Source organism: Rhincodon typus, chromosome 2 (assembly GCF_021869965.1).
Source record: "Rhincodon typus isolate 14 chromosome 2, sRhiTyp1.1, whole genome shotgun sequence".
NCBI classification, from domain to species: domain Eukaryota; kingdom Metazoa; phylum Chordata; class Chondrichthyes; order Orectolobiformes; family Rhincodontidae; genus Rhincodon; species Rhincodon typus.
In genome coordinates this window covers 135,728,847-135,752,573 of record NC_063333.1, presented here as the reverse complement: position 1 = coordinate 135,752,573, position 23,727 = coordinate 135,728,847, and positions in this window count along the sequence as shown.

The window sequence follows — 23,727 nt, the reverse complement described above, 5'->3', positions numbered from 1 at the left end:
AAATCACTAGCTTCATGACTGTAACTTATATACTTTGCAGAACGATGGTTAGTAAAATCTTGCCCTGTATGCTCCTTTCAATCCCTGATGAGGTACGTTGTAGCTTGTGGATAAAATTTTACATAGAGTTACATAAAATGTACTGCACTGAAATATGCTTTATTTTAACAATATAGGTTACATCCAGAAGAAATTTGCTTCCTATTATAGAGTACCTATTCCTTTGATCATTTGAGTTTTATTTTTGCTGCTTAGTGCCCATTTGTAGTGGGCACTGTAATAAACTGAGAACTGCCTGGTCATCTAAATCATTTCCACAGATTCTAATTTCAGCTAGTAAAATTTCTAATACAGATCTTAGCATGATTACTGTCATTATTAACTTCTTTATTGTCCTTCAATAGTCTGACTTCTTTTTCATGATCATAAAGAAAAGGTTGGCATAGTCCTACTAGACCATATGGCTTCTCTCTCATTTGCCAGTGGAAGAAATGACTGGTGGTGGTTTTACCTGATGGTAAAAGGCAAGGGGTCAGGCAGAGAATGAGAGTCCTTCATGCTATCCTCAGCCAGTGTGTGAATTGATCTTGTGTGGTTTGCATCACTTTGCATTGCAAACCAGAGATGTATAAATCCTGGTTTAACTCTCTAAGAATGCGATGGGGCTGAGTCATATTTTAAGGTTAGGTGTGTACCATTGAGTTTCACACAATTTTCTTTGAGGAGCTCTGGTAGTAGTTAATATTGAACTTTAGGTTAACAATACATTTAGGGTGGATTTCCCAATAAACTAGATTCAAGGTAGACTGTGGATAGAATTTTACACTGAATTGCACAGAATGTACAACACTGAAATAGGCCATATGTTCCACATGGTGTTAAGGTTCACATATGTGTCCTCTGATACACTTCATTTAACCCTATCAGTATAACCTTTCATTCCTTTCTTCCTCATGAGTTTATCTAGCTTTCCATTAAATGCATCACCGACTACTCCTTACAAGGTCCACATTCTCAATACTCTGAGTAAAGAGGTTTCTCCTCAGTTCACAATCAGACTTATTAATGACTATCTTAATTTTATATATCTCTTATAAGTGAAAACATCCTCTTCATATTTGCCTGTAATAACCCTAAGGCCTTTACCATATCACCGTCAGCCTTCTCTTTTCTGGATAAAGTGTCTCCAGATTGTTCAATCTTTCATTATATGTAGAACTTCTCAGTTGCAGTATAAGATCACAAGATAGCAAGAAATGAGAACAGGATTAGGCCATTTGGCCCCTCAAACCTGCTTATCCGTTCAACAAAATCATGGTTAATCTACTTGTGCCTTAACTGCACTTTGCTGCCTGTCCCACAAAGCCTATCAAAGCCTACACACCTATCAATCAAAAATCTGTCAAACTCAGGCTTGAAAATATTCACTGACTCGGCCTTCACTGTTCAACATAAAACTCCAAACTCAACATGAATTCCAAAGACTTAATGAACTTTTAAGAGATCTCAAATGCGAGAATGCTAATTTTTAAACTGTGGCACTAGTTCAAAACTCCCCATAAGGGGAAATATCCTCCCAGCATCCACCTTACCAAATCTTCACAATCTAACAGGTTTAACTAAGGTCACCTCTTTTTCAGCCAACTGAACTTTCTGAGTTGCTTCCAATGCAAGCATATTCTTTTTTAGGTAAGGAGACACAAACAATATACAGTACTCTGAATGCCATTTCTCTAAAGTCCAAGACTGTTGTGACAAGACATTCTTATTTTCATGTCCTTTGCAATAAAAATCAACATCTCATTTGCCTTCCCAATCACTTCCTGTACCTGAATCCTGACATTTTGTTATTCTTGTACAATATCACCTGGACTTCTCTGAACCTCAAATGTCTGCAGTCTCTCTTCACTGAATTAATATTCTGTTTTTCTATTCTTCCTGTCAAAGTGGATAACCTTAAATTTTCATATATTTAACTGCATTTCCCAATTTTTTGCTCACTAACTTAATTTATGTATGTGTCTTTACAGACTCTGTGTGTCCCCTTCACAAATATTATTGTTTATAAATTATTTTTATGCCTTCCCTAATGTGTCAAGATCCTTCTAATAATATGAAGATCAGAAATTTGCACAATGCTCCAAGTATAGCCTAATCAACTAACCAAGGTTCTAAACTGGTCTAATGGACTGAACAGCCTTTTCACATGCTTCCTAATGTTTTAAATTTCAGTGTTCTCCTCATTATAAACAAATCAGAACACTTTAAATAAGTACTGGTGTGATGATAAATAATATTAGCAATTATGACAAAAGAACATTGTGTCGATCAGGTTAGACGTATTCCTCTCTTCTAATTTGCTCTGGTAAAAATATAATGCCCCATTAGTGTTGCTGAGTCTTTGTCTGACACTATGGGCTGGATTATTGTTGGTGATGGTGGTCTTGCCCTTGGTTGGAGAACTGGTGGAAATTCTGCTTCACTTGCATAAGGGTTGGAGGTGGGTGAGGGAAGGCCTGGCCAAATTGAATGTTGTCAGGCACTTAATTGGCCAGAATAGGACCTTACCTGGAATTTAGAATCCACCTCTGCTCCCCCCACCCTCTGGGAGTGGGAATCTTGGCTGTCTGGAGCTGTCAACCGATCAGAGGCTAGAAGTGCCACTGGGAGATGTGGTGTTGCCAATAGTGCCCGAGGAAATGTGCTAGGGATCTTCACTGGAATCTTGGAGATGTGAGTGAGGCTCAGATGGTGATCACAGGAAGGAGGTACTGGAGGGGAGGGGGAAGAGCCAAGAGGTGGCTTTCGGTGAATACCCTTCCTTCCTAATGCTGGATCCTTCGATTGAGCACTGAGTGTTTGATAACCAGAGAGAACATCTTGTAGGCCACTGGTAAATCTTACAGGGAGGCATGGGAAATCAAAAGGGTGTTTTGGTATGCTCAGGGATAATTGGTTTCAAATTGGATTGTTTACAAGCCTAACTGACTGCAAGCAGACGAATTTCTCTCTATCAGCCCTTCTCCCTATTTGTTTAATTATTGGAGGCTTCTCCACCTCTGGCTGACTAGCATGCAGCCTTGCCCACAGTGGGCTCAGCCATGTTATTTCCCATCACAGCAGATTGGCTTAAATTTTGCTTTGTATAACTTAGAGTCTTATACCTTACACTTTTTGAAATTTTGCTGCTTTTACTACCCATAAACAGGTTAAAAAGAATTGGACCTAAATACATTCCTTCCAAATTCATGTTAAATAACTGCAAAACTCTCCAGAACATTGAATAAGAAAAGAGAGTTTGCAACATTGCTCACTGTCATGGGATATACATGATTAAGAAGATGTTACATCACACAGCATTTCTACCAGAAATTACCAGCAACTGATTAACACAGTTATCACGTGTTACTGTTGCTGTTGCAAATATAAGAAATATTAAACCTCAGATAAACTTTCCTACCACACATGGCCAGGCTTTGAATCTTGTAAAGAATGGAGGGAGCAAGATCAAACATCTTCCAGTCTTTTCTTGGTATCCACTGTAACTTTGAGGAAATCTTTTCCAGAGTATATTTTAGCAATCAAAAGGCAGCAACCTATTTGAATGAAAACTAAAAAGTACTGGAAATACCCAATGTGTCCTTCACCATGAGTTAAAGAAAAATTCATTGTCAATACATGTTTTGAGTATAGACATAAATAAGACCTTCTATTGGTTAATGGTCATGAAACCGGGAAAGTGCAACAAACTGGCAAAATGGGGAAGAGTAGCATATGGTACATGCAAGGAAAACTTATCAAATTGAGAGCTGGTTGGGCAGATAGATAAAATACCAAATCCAAGAGGAGACAATGACCGGATTGTATTTCCCATCTCTCCCCACAATGCATAGGAGAAGTTTGCAAAGCTTTTAAAATATTGGAATCAGACCATTTGGCTCCAACACAACCTTAATCCTGTCCCTTTAAATAAAAATAATTCAAAATCAGGCTATTGTTGAGTGTCTCATGAAAGGCAGATGGGAATCTCGTTAACATCCAAAATTCATGGCCAGCATTCTCAACACCTTGAATCAAAGATAACCACACTTTTAGCAGAGCATGCTGAGAGAGACACTCATGATTTAACGTTCCCAGCAGTAAAGTGGGAAGAGCCAATTCCCAAGAAAAGTACAAGTAGCGGAAGTTCTGAAGAAGGGTCACTGGACCCAAAACATGCACTCTGCTTTCTCTCCACAGATGTTGCCAGACCTCTGCAATTCAGCAATTTCTATTTTTGAACTTGGATTGACTTTGTGTATTTTGGCTCGCAGGCTAATACTCTTAAAGTAGCCTGTGATTCCTTCCTTTGCTTCAGAGAGATGACTGTCTTCAATCTGTAATGACCAATGACATGGTGAAGATTGCTCGTGACCAGGATTTGTATCTCACATAGTTCACATGCAGGGTATTATAATTACAGATGACTTCAACCTGCTCTGTGTAAGTGCCTAATTAATGTGATTGCCTTTTGAAAGACCTCACAGTGCTTTCAAGCAAAGTCCGTGTTCTCAGTCAGAAAGAAAAAGTTTACTTAGCCCACTCTGGGTGTGGTTGCAGCCATTTTCCATTTCCATTGTTGTATTTGCAATTTGGATGAGGATGGAAGGTAACATAGGTTGCATTTGGCAGAGTGAGTTGTGACTCAGTCTGGTAATTAAGGGCTGCTCCCGCTCCCCAAAACCTTTATGTTTCTTTCTTTCTTGCACTCCTTGTTGACCCCATCAGTTCTGAACTTCCACACAGTCCCACCGACCTCTTTCATTTTTATTTTCATTCCAAACATTACTATCTGAGGCTTGGCCTTACAGCTTAGCAATGTGCTGCACTGTATGCCATCCCCTGCCAAAGCCAGGGTGGCTGTGATTGTCAATGGTCCCGAACCCCACAGTATCTAATGTTCTCCAATGCATTACCGTCTCCCACATTTGTATGTTGAGTTTCCTCCCTTCACAATTATTGTTCCTTGTGCATCCCATCACGCTGCCTCCAATTGCTACCATTGACTCCCCCAAGTACTCTATCACAGCCACAGTGCCTGATAACCCAGCTTGACCATCAATGAGTAGACCTCCAGGACAGACTGGGACCGATACCCCTAAGCGATTTGAATGGACAGACATGACTGATGAATGATCTGACCCCTGACTGATCTCTATGCAGCTCCCTGCCTAATGACTGCAACTCCCTAGAGTCATTGCCCTGGATCTGCAGGATGTCCCTGGCCCATTCCGTGGACTGCAGTGATATGGAACCTCTGAGCTGGTCTGTCCCAATTAGCCTACTGACATTTTCAAGCTCCTGGACTGAGACCGGACACTGTCCCTGATGGACTGTGATGACACCCCTGACTGATGACAGTCCCTCTTGACTTGTCCAAGGATTAATCCTCTGAGATTTTGAAACATGGCTGTTTGCCTGAAGCATGTGCAGTGTGTTTCTTGCATTAGCTGCTGGCATACTGTAGGTGTGAGATAGATGTAGCATGATGCCAAACATAGACATATCCACTGAATACTGCTGACAGCATTGTACTAAAAGGCTCGGGCCCAAGCCTGATGAGGCAGAATTGCTTCAGAATGATTCACATTGACTAGCTCAACATTTTTCAATTAGAAATTGGCTGCCTGAATGAAGTCCTAACTAAATACACAGAAGCTTTTCAGGAAGGTCCAGGGACGATCAAAGGAGGCAAGTCTACCTTACGTGTTGAACAGGAAGCAATTCTATAATTCTGCACGGCCCTCCCAGTGCCATTTGTCTTATGTGCAAAAGTAGAGTCAGAAATCAGGGGGCTGGAAAGCGAAGGAATCATCAAACCAGTGCAATTTGTAGAATGGGCACCATTGGTTGTACCAACTGTGAAGCCTGAATGGCTCGGTTCACCTTTGTGGGGATTTTAACCAAACGATAAACTGCTTCTCACAGCTGGATAAATACTAATCCCACGCAAAGAGGACTTGTACTCAAAACAGGCAGGAGGGCTGTCCTTCTCGAAGCTGGGCATGAACGATGTGTACCTGCAATTGTGACAAGATGAGGTGTCCCAGAAGTATGCCACAATTAATACCCATAAGGCTCTGTACCAATATACTTAACTGCCATTTTGGGTATCATCGGCCTGCGTCATTTTCCAATGGACCATGGGGAACATTTTACAAGGTTTACTCCAGGTTGCCATTTATGTGGATGATGTGCTAATAACCAGGAAGACCAATAAAGAACATTTGGAGAACTTGGATATAATACTTACATGTTTCTCCCAGGCGGGTGTACGCCTTAGAATGGAAAAAGTGTGTTCCAGGCACCCTACTTGGACCACAGAGTTGACAAGACTGGGAAGATATCCTCCCTTTGGAAGATAAAGTAAAGGTGATCAAAGGTACCCCGGCTCCCACATCTGTACTGGAGCTTTTCTTGGGTTCTTGAATTATTACAGGAAATTCATATGTAATCTGGCCTCCATTTTGCTGCCCTTACACCTGCTATTTGAAAAACTGTCAGCCTTGGAAATGATCTCATAGCCAATAAGTAGTCTTTAGAGAAGTGAAAATGCAACTATTGTCATGTAAGATGTTGGCCTACTACGGTGCCAGGCGAGAGGTGGTGTTGACATGCAATGCCTCCCCATATGGTATTGGGGTAGTGTTAGCTCATGAGTGGCCCAATGGAGAGGAACGTCCGATAGCACATGCTTTCCAGACTTCGGCTGGTGCCAAACGTAAATATGCCCGGCTAGAGAAGGAAGGGTTGGCGGTCATCTTTGGTGTGAGAATGGGTGCGAGGTAAAGTTGACACAAGGTCAGGTCCTGTGACATACAAAGGACGGGTAGATGAGGCAGTCCTGAATGAACATGTGGATCACCTGATAACTCATAAACTACCTCATAAACAGGGCAGGAGCAAAACATATCTGGCCCCTCAGAACAGCCAGAAAGGCCTGTCAGAACCCATGGGTTCTCCCATTATATCTAGCATTGAAGAAACCTCAGAGTCCGAGATGGATGCAGCCTTGATAGCATTACCACCTGAAGAAGAGGAGGATACTCTCCCAAGATGATCTGGGCAAAAGAGACAGGCTACAGTCCAGTACACATCACCCGTGTCAGAGTCCGAGTAAGAGGAACTGGATCTGGGACAAAAACTTCCCAGGAGAAGCTACAAGAGAAAGGACAGGCCTCCATCTCCTGACTTGATGGGGTAGAGGGATGTAATGATTGGAACCAGGGATCCTTAATTAGGGTTGTTAACCTGGACCAAACAGGGAGCCCTGGCTGACAGATATAAACAGGAGATTGTGTGCGGTGGAATCCTATCTGCACGTACCCCTGCTTGGACAGAATTTCACATTGGCCCCAGGATCTCATGTCTCCCACAGGAGCCTGTGCCCCACAACCTGAGCCATCTCCAGAATTTTAATTTTGTGCCTTTTAAAAATGTAAAATGGCAGGCCGTGTCGAGACTGCTGCTGCACACCATCCACCTCTTCTCCTTCATCCTCTGCCCAGACACACCTTGGAGTGCCCATTTGCCATTGGGTGGCAGGGATCCCCAATGAAGGGCCCTCGACATGGGAGTCCTCCCCCTTTCCTTCGGGGATCTGGGAGGGGAGGGTGTTGCACGCAGCGGTCCCATATAACCGCAGATTGCAGTGGTTCATGGACTCCCAGCCCAACTGTCTGTTTTGCGGCGCTATGGAGTCTGCGATCCATGTAAATGTTGGGTGTGGGTGCTTGCACTCCCTTTTTAGTTATCCTTTGTGTTTCTGGCTGCACTTTAGCCCCATGCTCCTGATCTTTGGGCACCCAGTGTGGAGGGTTGGGGGGTGGCGCGATTGAGGGCGAGCAGGTCAGAGGATTTACTCATGGGTCTGCTCCTGGGCCCAGCCAAGCTGGCCATTAATAGGTGCAGGCACCAGGCCGTGGAGGGGGTCATTATGGCCCCTTTTCTGTGGCTACATTCATGCCCTGGTGGCCCTGGAGAAGGAACACTCCGTGTTCACCAACACCCTCAATACCTTTTGGGAGAGGTGGGCGCCGTGGGGTGTGGACTGCTTTTTCTCCCCCTCCAATTCCATTTTGATTTGATCCCTACCAGCCCCTTCACCTTTTTGTTCACAGAGGCATTGCCCCCAGGGGGCTCTGCTTGCTACTAGTTCTTTAGTCACATGGATGTCTTTCCTGCTGGTGGAATGTTAATAAAGTTATTTGCATACCTGGTGATGTTTTTATGTGCCTCAAATCTGCACATGCAAAAGAAAAAGAAAGAAAAAACATAACCAGGTGACTAACATCCACTCAGTTTAGAAAAAAAAATACACAAACAGGAGATTTAGAGAGTCTATTCATTCTAGGGAACGGCTTTGAGCTGACTGGTCAGAGCCCATGTACTGTGCATGTATAGATAAAAGGTGACGTGGTGACAGGATATCTGCTTCCTTGAAGTTATTTCATATTCAATGGGGTATGAGGTACACCTGGCTGACCTTGTTACAATCACTAGAAAAGCCTCCTGTCTAAGACTTCATTCTAGCTGCTTGGAACTCAAATGTTTAGCTCAGCAGCCAGCAGAAATCTTCACCTAACTGAAAGCAAAACTAAAAACCTTCCTGGTTTTGTACCCACCCGCTCATGAATATTTTGTCTAACTTTAAAAAAAAAACACACACACAGGGACAACTCCAAGCTGTTTACCAAGTGCCTGTCTGAAGCAGACATTCTGACACCACTGTGGCAACCCTCCTCCTTCTGCAAGAGAAACAGCACAAAACACATCTCTCTTAAAGACACAATACCATCATACTACGTTATTCAGGAGCCAGGGAAAATCCACCCCGCTGTGTGTGTGATCTTAGTTTTTGTATTGCAGTAAGTTTTATGCAGACAGTAAAACTGATACCTGGCTTAAGGTTGCTGAGTCAGTGTGGTATGCAACTTCACAGACAGTGAAGCATTCGGCGTCCACTTGCAGCAAGTCTTAGACAGCACTTCCTCCACAATGGCAGCAGTGTGTACTATCTACAAGATGTACTGTGGCATCTTCTAAACCTGTGACAAAGGCAGCTGTTACCTGGGAACACCGTCACCTGCAATTTCTCCCCTAAGCCACATACTATCCTGACTTGGAAATATGTCGCCATTCCTTCATAGTGACTAGGTCAAAATCCTGAAACTACCCAAAAAAAACCTCCCGGCATTTGTGGGTGTTCCTAAACCAGCACCACTATACCACCATCCCTCTCTCACCATGGACTGCAGTGTTCAAGGTGACACTTCACTTCCACCTTCCTAAGGGCAATTAGAAATGGCCAGCAAATATCAGCCCTGCCGGCCATTTCAACTTGTCATGAAAGAATTTTAAAATAATGAGAGTTTGAAAGGAAAGGGATTTTTCACTCTGAAGAAGAGAAATTTCAGAACGCTTGTATTGAAGTACTTAAGGCTTATTCAATATTGAAAGATTAGTTCCCAATGATATATTTCAGATTCTGCCAAACTCAAAAAGCAGAAGGCATTGGCTCCAGCTTAAAAAGGGGAAGTTACACAGACAACTTATATTTAACAGCTTCCCTCAGAAAGTGGAGAATATGAGGAACAAGTTGACCCAATTGGACAAATGGGTATGGATATTGTGGTAAAAACTGATCGTGTTATAATGGCACAGAAAATGACCATTTGCTACATTGAGCCTATGCCAACTCTTGGTACAGCACAAGTGTCAGTTCCATTCCCCTGCTGAAGAACCCAGCACTCCAAACCTAATTTCTCCAAATCATCATTCAGTTTCCTGTTGAAATCATTGAAGGATTCAAAAATATTTGAATGAGTGGGCAATTGATGTGTATTACATTTTAGGAAACGACCAGATGGATTGCGGAGTCTTTTCCAGTCCTTTACTTTCCTCTTTTCTTATTAATAGCCTGTCTATTGGTATAATTAGTTCAGAATTATACACCCAGATAATAAATCAGGGTTGCAGTTAGGTTAATGAGTGCAAAGCCGTCTTGCACTAGAGGTATCATCTGAGAACAGTGCCTGCTTTTAGAGTGAGCGCTCCAGCAGAAATGAGTTCATTTGCTACCTCTGAAACTGGTACCTGAATACTCTTAGCATTCCTAACTTGAGCCAAGAATCTACTATCGTGTCAGTTCTTTACGAATATTAAATATTTAAAGGCAGTCTGACAATTTTGTTGACATATAACAGATGACAACTATTTGCAGAAAGGAAATAACCAGTGGAAAATTCATCATTACACAAGATATAAATAAAACATCCCTGGGGCCACGTTGAATAAATAAGAGCCTCCTTGCATGAATTGATTCACACAGTTCTTGAGTGTCTTTGCCGCAGACCTATTACGAACTTGTGTTTTCACATGAGTCTATGAAGGTGTCTTTTATTTTCATTGAGGATTGGTGCTACATCGAGATTAAAGTGCTTCAGGACTGAATGCGTTTTATCAGCTGCAGCAGTGAGTGGTTCAGTTTTTTAGTCAGTTCAGTCCTGGCCCTTGCTCGTTTATGCTTTGAATTTGAAATTTCTTACAGCTCTTTCAAGTTAATTTTTTAAACACAAATGTTTCCCTAATTTTGGGAGATTTATTAGGGTGGGTACGGAATTACACCTGTGATGACATCATGCAATCCTCTCCTCATGCCAAGGTGTCCATCTGTTTATTTGAAGGGAAGGAACTCAATCAAAATCCAACTAATTATTGCCCCATTAGGATACTCTTTGTCAAGAGAGACGTGGCAGAAAGCTTTATCAACACCATTAATCAACCGTTTACCATTGCTCTGTTTCTGTTCGCTCCAAACCACATGTCTCCAGACCTCATTCTAGTCTTGCTCCAATCATAGGCAAACTATCTGAATTTAGAGTGACTGCCATTGACACCGAGACAACATTTTGATGAGTGTAGGATCAAAGAACTCATGCAACATAAGGAAATCTCAGCTATCTGTAAGAATGATTTTGTTGTAATGGTAGGGGATTTTAATTTTCCAAACATAGACAGGAACATAGTGGACAATGAAGAAGATTATTTCAGAGTACAATTGGACCTTCTTTGGATGGGCCGATGGGCTGAGGATTGCCAGATGGATTTATTTTTAATAAGTGTGAGGTGTTGTATTTTGGTAAGGCAAACCAGAGCAGGATTTATACACTTAATAGTCGGGTGCTGGGAGTGTTGCTGAACAAAGACACCTTGGGGTGCAGTTTCATAGTTCCTTGAAGGTGGAGTCACAGGTAAACAGAGTAGTGAAGAACACATTTGGTACATTGGCCTTTACTGGATAGTGCATTGACTACAGGAGTTGCAATGTCATATTGCGGCTGTACAGGATATTGGTTAGGCCACTTTTGGAATACTGCATTCATTTCTGGTCTCCCTGCTACAGGAAAGATGCTGTTAAACTTGAAATGGTTCAGAAAAATTTCAAGGATGTTGTCAGGGTTGGAGAGTGTGAGCTATAGGGAGAGGCTGAATAGGCTGGGCTATTTTCCCTGGAGTGTCGGAGTCTTGGGGTAACCATATAGAAATTTATAAAATCATGAGGGGCATGGATAGGGTGAATAGCAAAGATCTTTTTCCCAGGGTAGAGGAGTCCAAAACTAGAGGGCAAAGGTTTAAGGTGAGAGGAGAAAGATTTAGAAGGGACCTAAGCAACAATTTTTTCATGCAGAGGGTGGTGCGTGTATGGAATAAGCTGCCAGAGGAAGTGGTGGAGGCTGGTACAATTACAACATTTAAAAGGCATTTGGATGGATACATGAATAGAAAGATTTTAGAGATATATGGGCCAAATGCTGGCAAATGGGACTAGATTAATTCAGGATATCTGGTCGGCATGGACGAGTTGGACCAAAAGTCTGTTTCCCAGCTGTGTAACTTTATGACTATGACTGTATAACATTGAAGTCAAAGCAAATTAGAGGTATGCACCTACTGGTTGTCATTCCCTGAAAAAAGAAAAACGGCTGCTGTTGTTGGAGACCAATAACCTCAACACCAGGACGTAACTGCTTTGAGTTCTTCAGTGTAGGGTCCTACATCCAACCATGTATAATTGTGTTATCAGTGACTAACCTTCCACACTGAGTCAGAAGTAAAGATTTTCAATGATGCTTGCACAGTGTTCTGTTCCACAACTCCTTCGAAAATGAAACTGTCAGCATCTGTATGCAACCAGATCTTGACAGTATTCAGACTTGGGATGATAAAACGTAATGAAGCATTAGTCAGTAGCAGCATCCAGGACAACCAAATATTGGTTGGAACCTCATACAAAAGTTAAACTGATTACTGAAAAAAAGAGGCACCTCCATCTCATAATTAGTGTGATTTACATACCCACTATTGCTTGGTTGAAATTCTAGGTTGGTCAGTTTAATGGAGTGTGAAACAATTTGATACATTTTACATGTATATTGTGGAAAGGTGAATTGCTTCAAGTGGGTTGAACGGAAAGTATAGTCAATTTGTGGATAATCAAAAAATGGCTGAAACATTTAATATATTTCACTATGATCTTATTAAGTGCAGTTGTGAATCTTGAAGTGATTTTAAACAGCAGTAAACAATATTATCACAAGCTGCCATTTCCACCACCTCCAGCAGGATGACACCACCAGAACATATTCCCCTCCCCTCCCTTGTCAGCGTTCTGCAGGGACCTTTCCCTCTGGACACTCTGATCCACTCCTCCACCACTCCCAACACCTCCCCACACCAAACCCTACCCCCTCACTGCCTCTTCCCATGCAATCGCAGAAGATGCAACACTCGCCCATTTACATCCTCCCTCCTCGGTCTCCAAGGCCCCAGACACTACTTTCAGGTGAAGCAGTGATTTATCTGCACCTCATTCAATCTAGCCTACTGTACTAACTGCTCACAATATGGTGTCTTCTATGTTGAAGAGACAAAACACAGATTGGGTGACTGCATTGCTGAACACTTACACTCTGTCCATAAAAATGACCCTGACCTCCCAGTTGCCTGGCATTACGTTGAAATTCAGTCCCAGGCCTATTGTAGTGCTCCAACGAGGCTCAGCACAAGCTGAAGGTAGAGCACCTTATCTTCTGCCTAGATACCTCACAGCGTTCAGGACTCAACATTAAGTTCAATAATTTCAGAATGTGAACATCCCCCTCCATGTTTGTTACCTACCTCCACACCCTTCAGTCCTGTTTTGTGTGGGTTGCTCCAACCCATTTTCACCCTTTAAACTTCTCATTAGCATGCTACTCAGCATTTATCTCTCTCTTGGCTTATCATCAACTGTCCCTTTTCTTGCCTGTACTTTTTTTTTTCTCTCTCCCTCTCTTTCTCTCTCTAGGCACCACTTCCATGCACTCAATGTATCTCCCATCTCACCGCATCATCAGCATAAGTATTACCCTTTTCCAGCTATTTTTAATTTTGATGCATAGTCACTGCATTTGAAATGTTAACTCTGCTTTTCTTTCTACAAATACTGCCAGACCAGCTAAGTTTTTCTAGCACTTTCTGTTTTTGACAGCAAAGTTATCTTGGACAGAAAGAAAGAAATGGAAACAATGACATCAACACCTAAAGTCCTGAGGAGGTGACAAGAAGAAATTATAAAACTTTAAACATGACTGGTCCAAAGTTTACAGGGGAAATAACAGCAAGTTAAATGGGTACACTTTTATTAGTGTGCAGAAATACCTACCAATTTGTGTGGAGGAAGAGATGTTCCAAGAATTGTGAATTGCCACAAATTGATAGACTGTAGTCTTGTAAAAATATTGGGAATATTTCATGAACCTCCTATGAATTTCAAAAATATTGCTGATTGTAAAATTGAGTTAAACTCACTGCAGAAATGTAGGGCTAGTACTTGATGTTGTAATGACCTTTTAAACAACCCTGAAAGAGAACAACTGAAGCTGAGTCTCATGCTGGTATTGCTAAATTGCTCACAGAGACTTCTAGAAATTAACTTTTATAATTTGTGTTTTATGTGCTTTCCCTATTGTCTCTTTTTCCTCCTTTAATTCAATCTTTCATGCCCTCTATTTCTCTTTCTGCATCTAATTTGATTCTAATTTATTCCATTTCCTTTTCCATCTTTCCTCTGTTTTCCTCTGCCTAACTTTAAATTTCTTTGGCAAGGATAAAGCATGTTGGACCCTTAATTTAGCAGATACCCTGCTATTAGCAACTTACATTTAGAGCAATTTTTAGTACAAAACACCTTTGAGCTGAAGGGTGATTAAAAAAAAATCTAACTCTTAGGGGCATGTCTCAAGCTGCCTAAATTCTGGCCTGTATTTCAGGTCTTTCTCAAATGCAGACGTGCGCTGAAGACTGGAAAATAGTTGACTTCAATTTTTAACAAGTGAACCTGCAGAGATGAATACCTGGAATCTAATTCTACACTTTGCCCCAGAAATTGGTTCACACAGACCTGTAATCAGTCAAATGAGCAACTAGGAAGGGGGAGGCAATCGAGAGGGGTAGAAATTGTGAGTGATGCATGATTATTAGGGAATGTAATTGGTGGCTGATGATGGCTCATGTTTTACTATGAAACCAAGAATAAGTTACTTATCTTGTTGATGGCTGGCAGTGGACATTTTAAGGTCAGTTTGTTATTTGGCAGGTTGGGAATAGTTTCCCTGAATGAGTGTGGCCTCAGTTCAAGGAGCAAATAAATTTGGGACAGAGCATATATCAAACTTGCGTTCAGTTTCCTATTTTAGTAAGACAAAGGATTAATGTCTGGATACTTTAAATGCTTATTTTAATATGGCTGGTCATGCCCGTCTGGCAAGGATGCTGTGTAAGCAATGCAGCCATGATGGTGGACACTTTTGGGGCCCATTTTTGCCTATAAAATTGGTAACACCAATTTCTAGGCCGTAGTTCTTCCACTGCTCGGTCATCCTTGCTGAAATTGTTCGTGCTTCTGTTTTCTTACCAGTACTGTGGTTCATCCTTTTTGAATGTTCTTTCTAAAGACCCTGCAGCCTGAAATGATATTACTGTTTAAAAGTATGAATGGGTGAACATTGGATTAATCAAATTGACTGATTGAAACGGTCAGGGGGTCAAGGATAACAATCCATAGACGTGAGATTAAATGTAGTGATTTAGAACAGAAGGCAGAGAAACGCTTTCCTGTTGTGAAATGTGAGGCGGTGAAATTCACTTCCAAATTTACTATTTAAAACAGAAGCTATATCTGTTTGGATGTAACTAAAATACCTCATGGTGATATTTCAAAGAAGAGAAGGGGGATTCTCCCCAGGATTCTGCCAATCTTAATCCTTCACTTAATATCACACAAAAGAAAACAGATTATTTGGACATCTTTGGACTGCTATTAGTTGGGGCTTTCTGTGTCCAAATGAGCTATCACATGTGCTATATTACAACAGTGAATGCATTCCAGAAGTGCTTCATTGGCTGTAAGGTGTTTTGAGACATCTGGTGGTTGTACAAATCTCTACAAATAAGCATAATTCTGTCTTTAAAGATTAGGTTGGATGGCTGGGATGAAGGCCAATGATTGAAGAGAGCTCCAAACATTGTGTGTAACGGTGATCAAAATTATTAACTTATGTACAGACAAAATGCTGACATGGACCAGTTGAGCCACAACTGAGGACCACAATGATGTATTTCTATACATACATCATTGGTTGCTTGCATAATACAAATTAAAACATTTACCATAACAGAGAATCCTGGGAGTGCACTCATATGCTGAGCAATGAAATTCTGACAAGGGAGTCCCTTTGATAATTTTTTCCACATGGTACATTTCAAAACTCAAAATGAAGTGACTGAAAAGTCAACCTTACTTCTTCTCATGACATGAGCACTACTGGCTAGGTAAGCAATTATTGCCCATCCCTAATTGCCCACAGGGCAGTTAAGAGTCAATCACATAGCTTGTGAATCTGGAGTCACATGTAAGTCAGACTAGGTAAAGATGGCAGTTTCCTTCCCAATGAAGGACATCAGTGAACAAGATAGGTTTTTCCTAACAATCGACAACAGTTTAATGGTCATCATTAGACTCTTCATTCCAGATTTTGTTTTTCAAACATTAAATCCCAATCCCACTATCTGCCTTTGAACCCAGATCTTCAGTGTATTGATTGGGCTGTTAGATTAATAAGTCCAACCATAATACCATTAGGCCAACACCACCCTATTTACTGCCTATAGACTAGTTTCAGAGCAATAGAACCTAGGGGCATAGCTCCTCAGTGACAGAATGGCATGTACAACCAATATCAAAACAGGTATGAGAAACTTGTAGGAACCTTTGATGAAAAAGAGGTAAAATATTCATTTTCCCTGCTATGCTTTCAATTTTATTTTACCATTGCAAAATAAAACTGCAATCCCATTAGATTTCACAACAGAGGCATCCAAGCATAGCCCGAGGCTTATTCAGCTTTTTAAACAAGGATCTATGCATCAGATATTTATGTACATTTATACTTAGCAATGAGTGATAATCTGCTGTCTGTATGTGTTAGATTATTATTGTAGGATTTGAGAAAGGAGTTTGTTCATGTTCCTGTAAGAGCCTTCCGTGGATGTTCTTTACTGGTCGGATTGGTAAGGCAGGGAAATTATCCAGGCTTGGCTTACTTATGGAAATTTGTGGAGGCAGCATCCTGGCAGCACTCCTACATTAAATTGGAAGCTTACCATTGTGGTGGGAGAGCAATAGTGGGAGGGATAGTACGAGCTGCTGCAGGCTTTAAACACACAGCAACATTTTAAAATTCCTGGCACTGCCTGGAGAGGAGCTCTCAAAAGGAGAAAAGAGGGAAACTGCTATGATGAATAAGTGAAAAGTTAGACCAGGAACAGGACTATCAAATTGTCTGATGTTTTTACAGGAGATACTTTCAGGTGAGTAAAATGGCAGGGCATAGCGCTGACAGTAAGTGTAGAACTCCACGCATGGGTATTCAGATATTTGGTGACCCTATCAGGTCAGCCATAGTGGGAATATGACACCCATTTTACAGCAACGCACTGAAAGATGTAAAATGCAATATGTTTGACCTCACATTTGTCAAGACCTGGATATTGTCCCAATCTTGTTGCAACTGAAGAAGTCCATGTTCAAATGGAACACAACCTGGACAATATTCAGGCTTGGGCTGACAAGTGACAAGTAACATTTATGCCACATAAATGCCAGGCTATGACCATCTCCAATAAGAGACAATCTAGCTACCACTCCTTGATATTCAATGGTGTTACCATCAGTCAGTCTCCTACTGTCAACATTCTGTGGGTTACCATTGATTAGAAACTCAACTGGACTTACCACATGAATGCAATGGCTATAAGAGCAGGTCAGAGATTAAGAGTGCTGCAGTAACTAACTCGCCTCCTGACTCCCCAAAGCCTATGCAGCATCAACAAGGCACAGTCAAGAATGTGATGGAATGCTCTCCACTTGTGTGGATGGGTGCAGCTCCAACAACACTCAAGAAGCTTGACACCATCCAGGACAAAGCAACCCACTTTATTGACACCACACTCACAAACATCCACTCCCTCGATGGCTGACACTCATTAGCAGTACTATGACACAAGATGCACTGCACAAATTCACCAAAGATCCTGAAATCACTCGTTACAAACCCACAACCGCTTCCATCTATAAGGACAAGGGCAGCAGATACAAGGGAACACCATTGCTTTCACCACTGACCATCTGACTTGGAAATATATTGCTGTTCCTTCACTGTCGCTGTGTCAAAGTCCTGGAATTCCCTCTGTAGTGATTATAACAAGATCAGCCAGGTGGCCCTCATAGAATATGGGTTCCCTGGTTGGGGCTGTTAAGGGTACAACTTTAGTTCTTGTCTCTTATGAGAAGCAACTGGTTCAGTTACTGCTCATGGTAGAAAAAGATTCTGGCCCAAGCCTGATGGGGTGAAATTTGTTGGGAAAGATTCACCTTGATTGGCTCAACATTTTTCAATTTGAAAATGGCTGCCCGAATGAGGTTCTAATTAAATACCTGGAAGATTTTCAGGAAGGTCTTGGGTCTATCAAAGGAACCAATGCCACCTTTTATGTTGACCAGGAAGCAATTCCATGATACTGCAAGGCCTGCCCAGTGCCATTTGCCTTACCTGCAAAAGTAGAGACAGAAACCAGGAGGCTGGAAAGCAAAGGAAACACTAAACCAGTACAGTTTGCAGAATGGGCAGTATTGATTGTACTGATTGTGAAGCCCAATGGGATAGTTCATCTTTGTGGCGATTTTAAACAAATGACAAACCGTTTCTCAGAGCTGGATAAATACCCAATCCCTTGCATAAAGGACTTATATGCAAAGTTGGTGCGGGGGCGGGGTTGGTGCTGTCCTTTACAAAGATGACATGAGCCATACGTCCCTCTTAGACGAGGATTCATAGAAAGATGCAACAATTAATACTCATAAGGGTTTGTATCAATATACAAGATTCCCATTTGGGGTATCATCAGCCTGTGCCATTTTTCAGTGGACAATGGAAAACATTTTACAAGGTCTATCCCAAGTTGTCAATTACCCAGATGATGTGCTAATAACAGGGAAGACCAATAAAGAGTATTTAGAGAACTTGGACATAGTCCTTAGACGTTTCTCCATGGTGGGTGTATGCCTTAGATGGGAAAAATGTGTGTTCCAGGCAACCAGAGTGACCAACCTGGGCTACAGAGTCGATAGAGTTAGACCCGTTGGAGGATAAAGCGAGGGCAATCAAAGGTGCCCTGGGTCCCACATCTGTACCTGAGCTTAGGCCTTTCCTTGGATTGGTGAATTATTATGGAAAGTTCATACGTAACCTTACCACCATCCTGGCACCCTTACATCTGTTATTGATAAAGGGCCAGCCTTGGAAATGGTCTTGTAGCCAAGATGTAGCCTTTAGGGAAGTGAGAAAGCAACTATCATCATCTTAGGTGTTGGCACACTATGGACCCAAGCAAGAACTGGTGCTGACATGGGGTAGTGTTGGCTCACTGGTGGCTCAACATTAGTTCACCTTGCAGGAATGCGATTGTGACCCTGTGCTCAGATTGGAAAGACCAAATTCATGGAGAGTTAAACTGAGGCTTGAAGATTTGCCTAGCCTTAGCTAGAGGTAAAAGCATCCAGGAAAACCTATGCCATGAAAGATATTTTCTGAGTTGAACATTTCCAGGCTGAGAAAGGAGAAGAACAGAAGCAAGTCCTTGAGAACTAATAATGACTTTGGACTGATCCTAGTAAAATTTAATCATTGGTTAAAGGACAATGTAAAGTCTTCTGTGAAGCAAGATTTTTTTCGTTGTGTTTAAAGAAAAAAAAGAGAAAAGTTATGATCTGTGGTTTTAAAAAGTTGCCTGCAAAGATAACGTTTACTCTTATGAGACAGTACAAAAGCCAAAAATTTGAAACTTTATTGTATTTCACTTTCAACTATTAGCAAGGTTGAAATTTCTTTTCTTTTAAAAAGCAATATTGATTTCTATGTGAATCATAATTATCTTAATGTTTGAAAACCAGACAGAGTTAATGCTGTCAAATATTCACACAACCTTTATGTTTTATATTTATAGTGGCATACAAATGAATAATGAATATTCAATGGAACAGTATTTTAACATTAAGGAAAAATGTAGCACTGCATATTTTTAACAAATTTATGTATAATAGCTGGTGCCATAAGAAACACCACGTTCAATATTTATTGGCAATTCTTAATTTCCCTCCAGAATGTGGCAACGGTCCATCTTGAATCATTGTAGAACATGTAGGAATGGTATTCATACAATGCAAGATTTTGAATAATCTTTTAAGTGGGCAGCCTTGAGAAGTAATGCTAAAGACACCTTGGTTAGACACTGCAGTGAATCCTATAGATTGTACATTCTGGCAAGAGTATATTGTATGTAACTATATGCAGCTGTGTATCCCCTGGAATGTCATTAATGCAACCTGCCTGCCGACTATTGATATCAAAGATGATTGATTGGTTGGCCAATCCAGCATCGCCACAATTCAATTTATGAAGAACAGGATCCTAGTTTGTATTTTTCAATAAAACCTGTAGGGTTTATAGCTAGTCACCAATGACAACTAAAGGTCACTGAAACTAAAGTCTCTGAACTTGAGGAAGATCACAAACTGCAATTGGTGTCTCTAACACATTTTTTTGCCCAACAGGCACATCTTTGCCCCATGTTCTCATCAATGCATCAGAAATTACCTGTTCTCTTCAACTATTAGAAAATTAGCCTGTTTTAATTGAGAGTAATGTGTTATCAATGAATAAATAATCTTGATCCAGACAAAAAAAAATCTTAATAAAAACCTCAATAATTCAAATAACATGCTTCTAGGCTGCAAATAAGTGGAAGAAATTGAAAATTTGTTTTTAAAAACTAACAAAAACTTTTGCTATATTTTCCCTTTAGGAATTCCTAAAGAACTCACTGAGAATCAGAGTGGTCAGTTCAAACCTGTGTCAAAGCCAAAGGGGATGTGGATCACATTAGCACGTGGCCTGTCGAGATTGAGGTCTACATCTGTGTCACACAACAGGTGTTTATCATGTTAACTTTAGCTGTGGGCAAGATATCCTAAAATAAAGCTGTCTCTTTGGGGAACAGTTGATCAGCCCATCGCAGTGCTAATTCATGTGAATGTAAAAATACAAATAACAAACCTTAGGTGTGAATTGATATGGGACAGATGGCAGCAGAATCTTAGTCTTAGCATTAGAACAGTTTTAAGATTTCATCAATCTTCTCATTGATGACAGAGTAAATCAGGCAGTCTTGCTGTGTTAACTCACGAATGTCATAAAAAGAAGTTATGAGCAAAAGATCAGAGATTTCGGTTGCTAGGGAGACAAACTCCAGCTATGATGTTACAATAAGTGAGACTGACAAGACAATTCTGTAAGACGTCTGGACTTAACTTATCATGTGTTGAGGTACAAATGTGTTTGTACTGTTAGAATTACTTAAGGAACATTTGTGAAATCTGACAGTGGATTCATTTGGACTCTTCCCCCTTAACAACATCACCTTTTTTTTATTTTTACCACAGCCCCAACAGAGACTGTGTTCAACTTGAACCCTAGTGATCTTAACCGAATGTGAGCTTGCAGAGTCTCATTACACATTAGTCCAGACTTGCTTCGTGCACAAGGCAGGATAAGATTACAGGTCAACATGTGTATGTGTTTTCCTTCTTCACAGCACAGGATTGAAAGAAAAGATATTCAGCCTTTATTTCAAATCTTATAAAGTTAATCTCTGAGATTCAACAGTTTTTTGGGAAAGGAAGGAACAAAAGTGCACTTATTAAAGATGCAGAGACGAACCAGAAACCTGATTGCTAATGAAAAAAACTATCAGTCAAACTTAAACTACAGTTAAGATTTCTTCATGTTTGACTTATGGATCAGACTGCCACCTGGTGCAGTAAATATCTGATTAGCTGAAGCATCCAAAAGGAATTTTAAAAATCCAATGTAAATTTGGAGCAAAACAATATAAGTTGCATCAATCAGCTATGAATTCAAAAAAGAAAATGAAACCAGGCAGAACCAGCTGACATAGACCTAGGCACTGAAAACACTGATGGCACATCCAGTCCTGCCCTGTCAATCCTGAAAAATCCTCCTTACTAACGTTTAGGGACTTCTGCCAACTGTCCACAGACTAGTCAAGCAATGGCCTGACATTATCTTTAAGAAATGATTCCATAAGTATGTTGATGTCTTTAGATATTGCCATCACCATCACTAGGTATGTTCCATGTTACACACATGATCAACCCACCAGAGCTGGTGACACTATGATATACAGTTGGAGGGGAGTTGCCTTGGTGTTCTCAATGTTGACTCCAAGATCCAAGGAATCTTGGTTCATCAGGTCAAATACAAATGGTAATTAGGAGATCCCCTTACCTATTGCATCACTTTCCCCCTACCCCCTCAGCTGATAAAACAATACTATTCTACATCGAACACCAATTGGAAGAAATGTTAAATGTGACAAGGGAGTGAAATATATTATAGATGCACTGCATAAATGTCCAGATCCAAGTATGGCCTTTTTTAAAAAAGGTAAATAAAATGTGAGATCCAGATCATTAGATAAAGTCACCATAGTCCCACTCTCTCATTAGAGAAAGGTGACTGGTGATGAATTTTTAACACAAGAGTCATTACATTTCAGGCAAGGGATGAGGCTGACAAGGCAGGACCTACAAGGTGTTTCAGGCAATACAGAAATTGAACCTGCACCATTGGCATCATCCTGTGTTAAAAACCAGTCATCCAGCCAATTGGGCTAACTGAACCTCAACAGCTTAATGAGAGAATAAAGCCACAAGATTCCACAGGTATGAATAAATAAAAATAATCTTTTTGTACAAGCCTAGAACAATAATACAATCTACAATATGTATACACAACTTATATTTTAACATCTAAGATTAACCTGAGATAACTATGGGCGACAGACAAACTGTGCCGAAATACTCCAAACAGCACATACCATCAAGACAGATCCCATGGATTTCTCAACAAACCCCGCTCAAATTTTACGAGGGATTCCACTTTCATCCTTTTGAAGGCCGAGCTTTGGAACTCCCTGAAATACCCCACCATCAAATGTTCTGGTAGTTCACGCTCCTTTAAATGGATAATGCACCCCATTCTCCTCTACACCAAACTATTAATTTCTCATTGGCTTCTTCTAAGGCTTCCAGTATTTTTCCTGAGTCTTATCTCCAACACTAAGTTACACCTACTGGCTCCCAGGAATTTTCCCAAATTGTAACTGCACCAAGTGATCAAATAGCTCCTAGAATTTCTTCCAGAGCCTCAACTATTCAGAACCAATGGCCTTCAGTCACTTTCTTAGTAGCAAAGGACTGAAATAACTTACTTCCAACAAGTACAACCATCTTCCTTTGTCTAGAATCATTGAATATCTACAGTGTGGAAGCAGGCCATTTGGCCCATTGAGTCCACACTGACCCTCTGAACAGCATCCCATGCAGACCCAATCTCCACTACCCTAGCTGTGTAACCTTGCATTTCCCATGGGTAATCCACCCAGCCAGCACATCCATGGATACTGTGTGCAATTTAGCATGACCAATCCACCTAACCTGCACATCTTTGGACTGTGGGAGGAAACCAGAGTACCCGGAGGAAATCCTTACAGACATGAGGAGAATGTGTGAACTCCATACAGACAGTCGCCTGAAGGTGGAAGCAGAACCGGATTTCTGGCGCTGAGAGGCAGCAGTGCTAACCACTGAGCCACCACGCTGTCCAATACTTTTCCTGGTATGAACCAACCAGCAGAGAGTTTTCTACCTACTTTCCATTGACTCCAGTTTTCCTAGGGATCCTGGATGCCATAATCAGGCAAATGTTGCCTTAATGTCAAGGACAGCCACTGCCTCTTCTTCTTTTCTTGAGTTCAAATATTTTGTCCACATTTGGATCTGGGTTGTAATGATATCAGGAGCTGAGTGGGCCTGGTGGAACTCAAGATGACCTTCAGTGAAAATGTCATTGTTGAATAAGTACCACTGTGTAGCACTGTTGATGACTGCTTCCATTACTTTGCTGATGATTGACAGTTGACTGATTGGCATTAATTGGCTGGACTGCA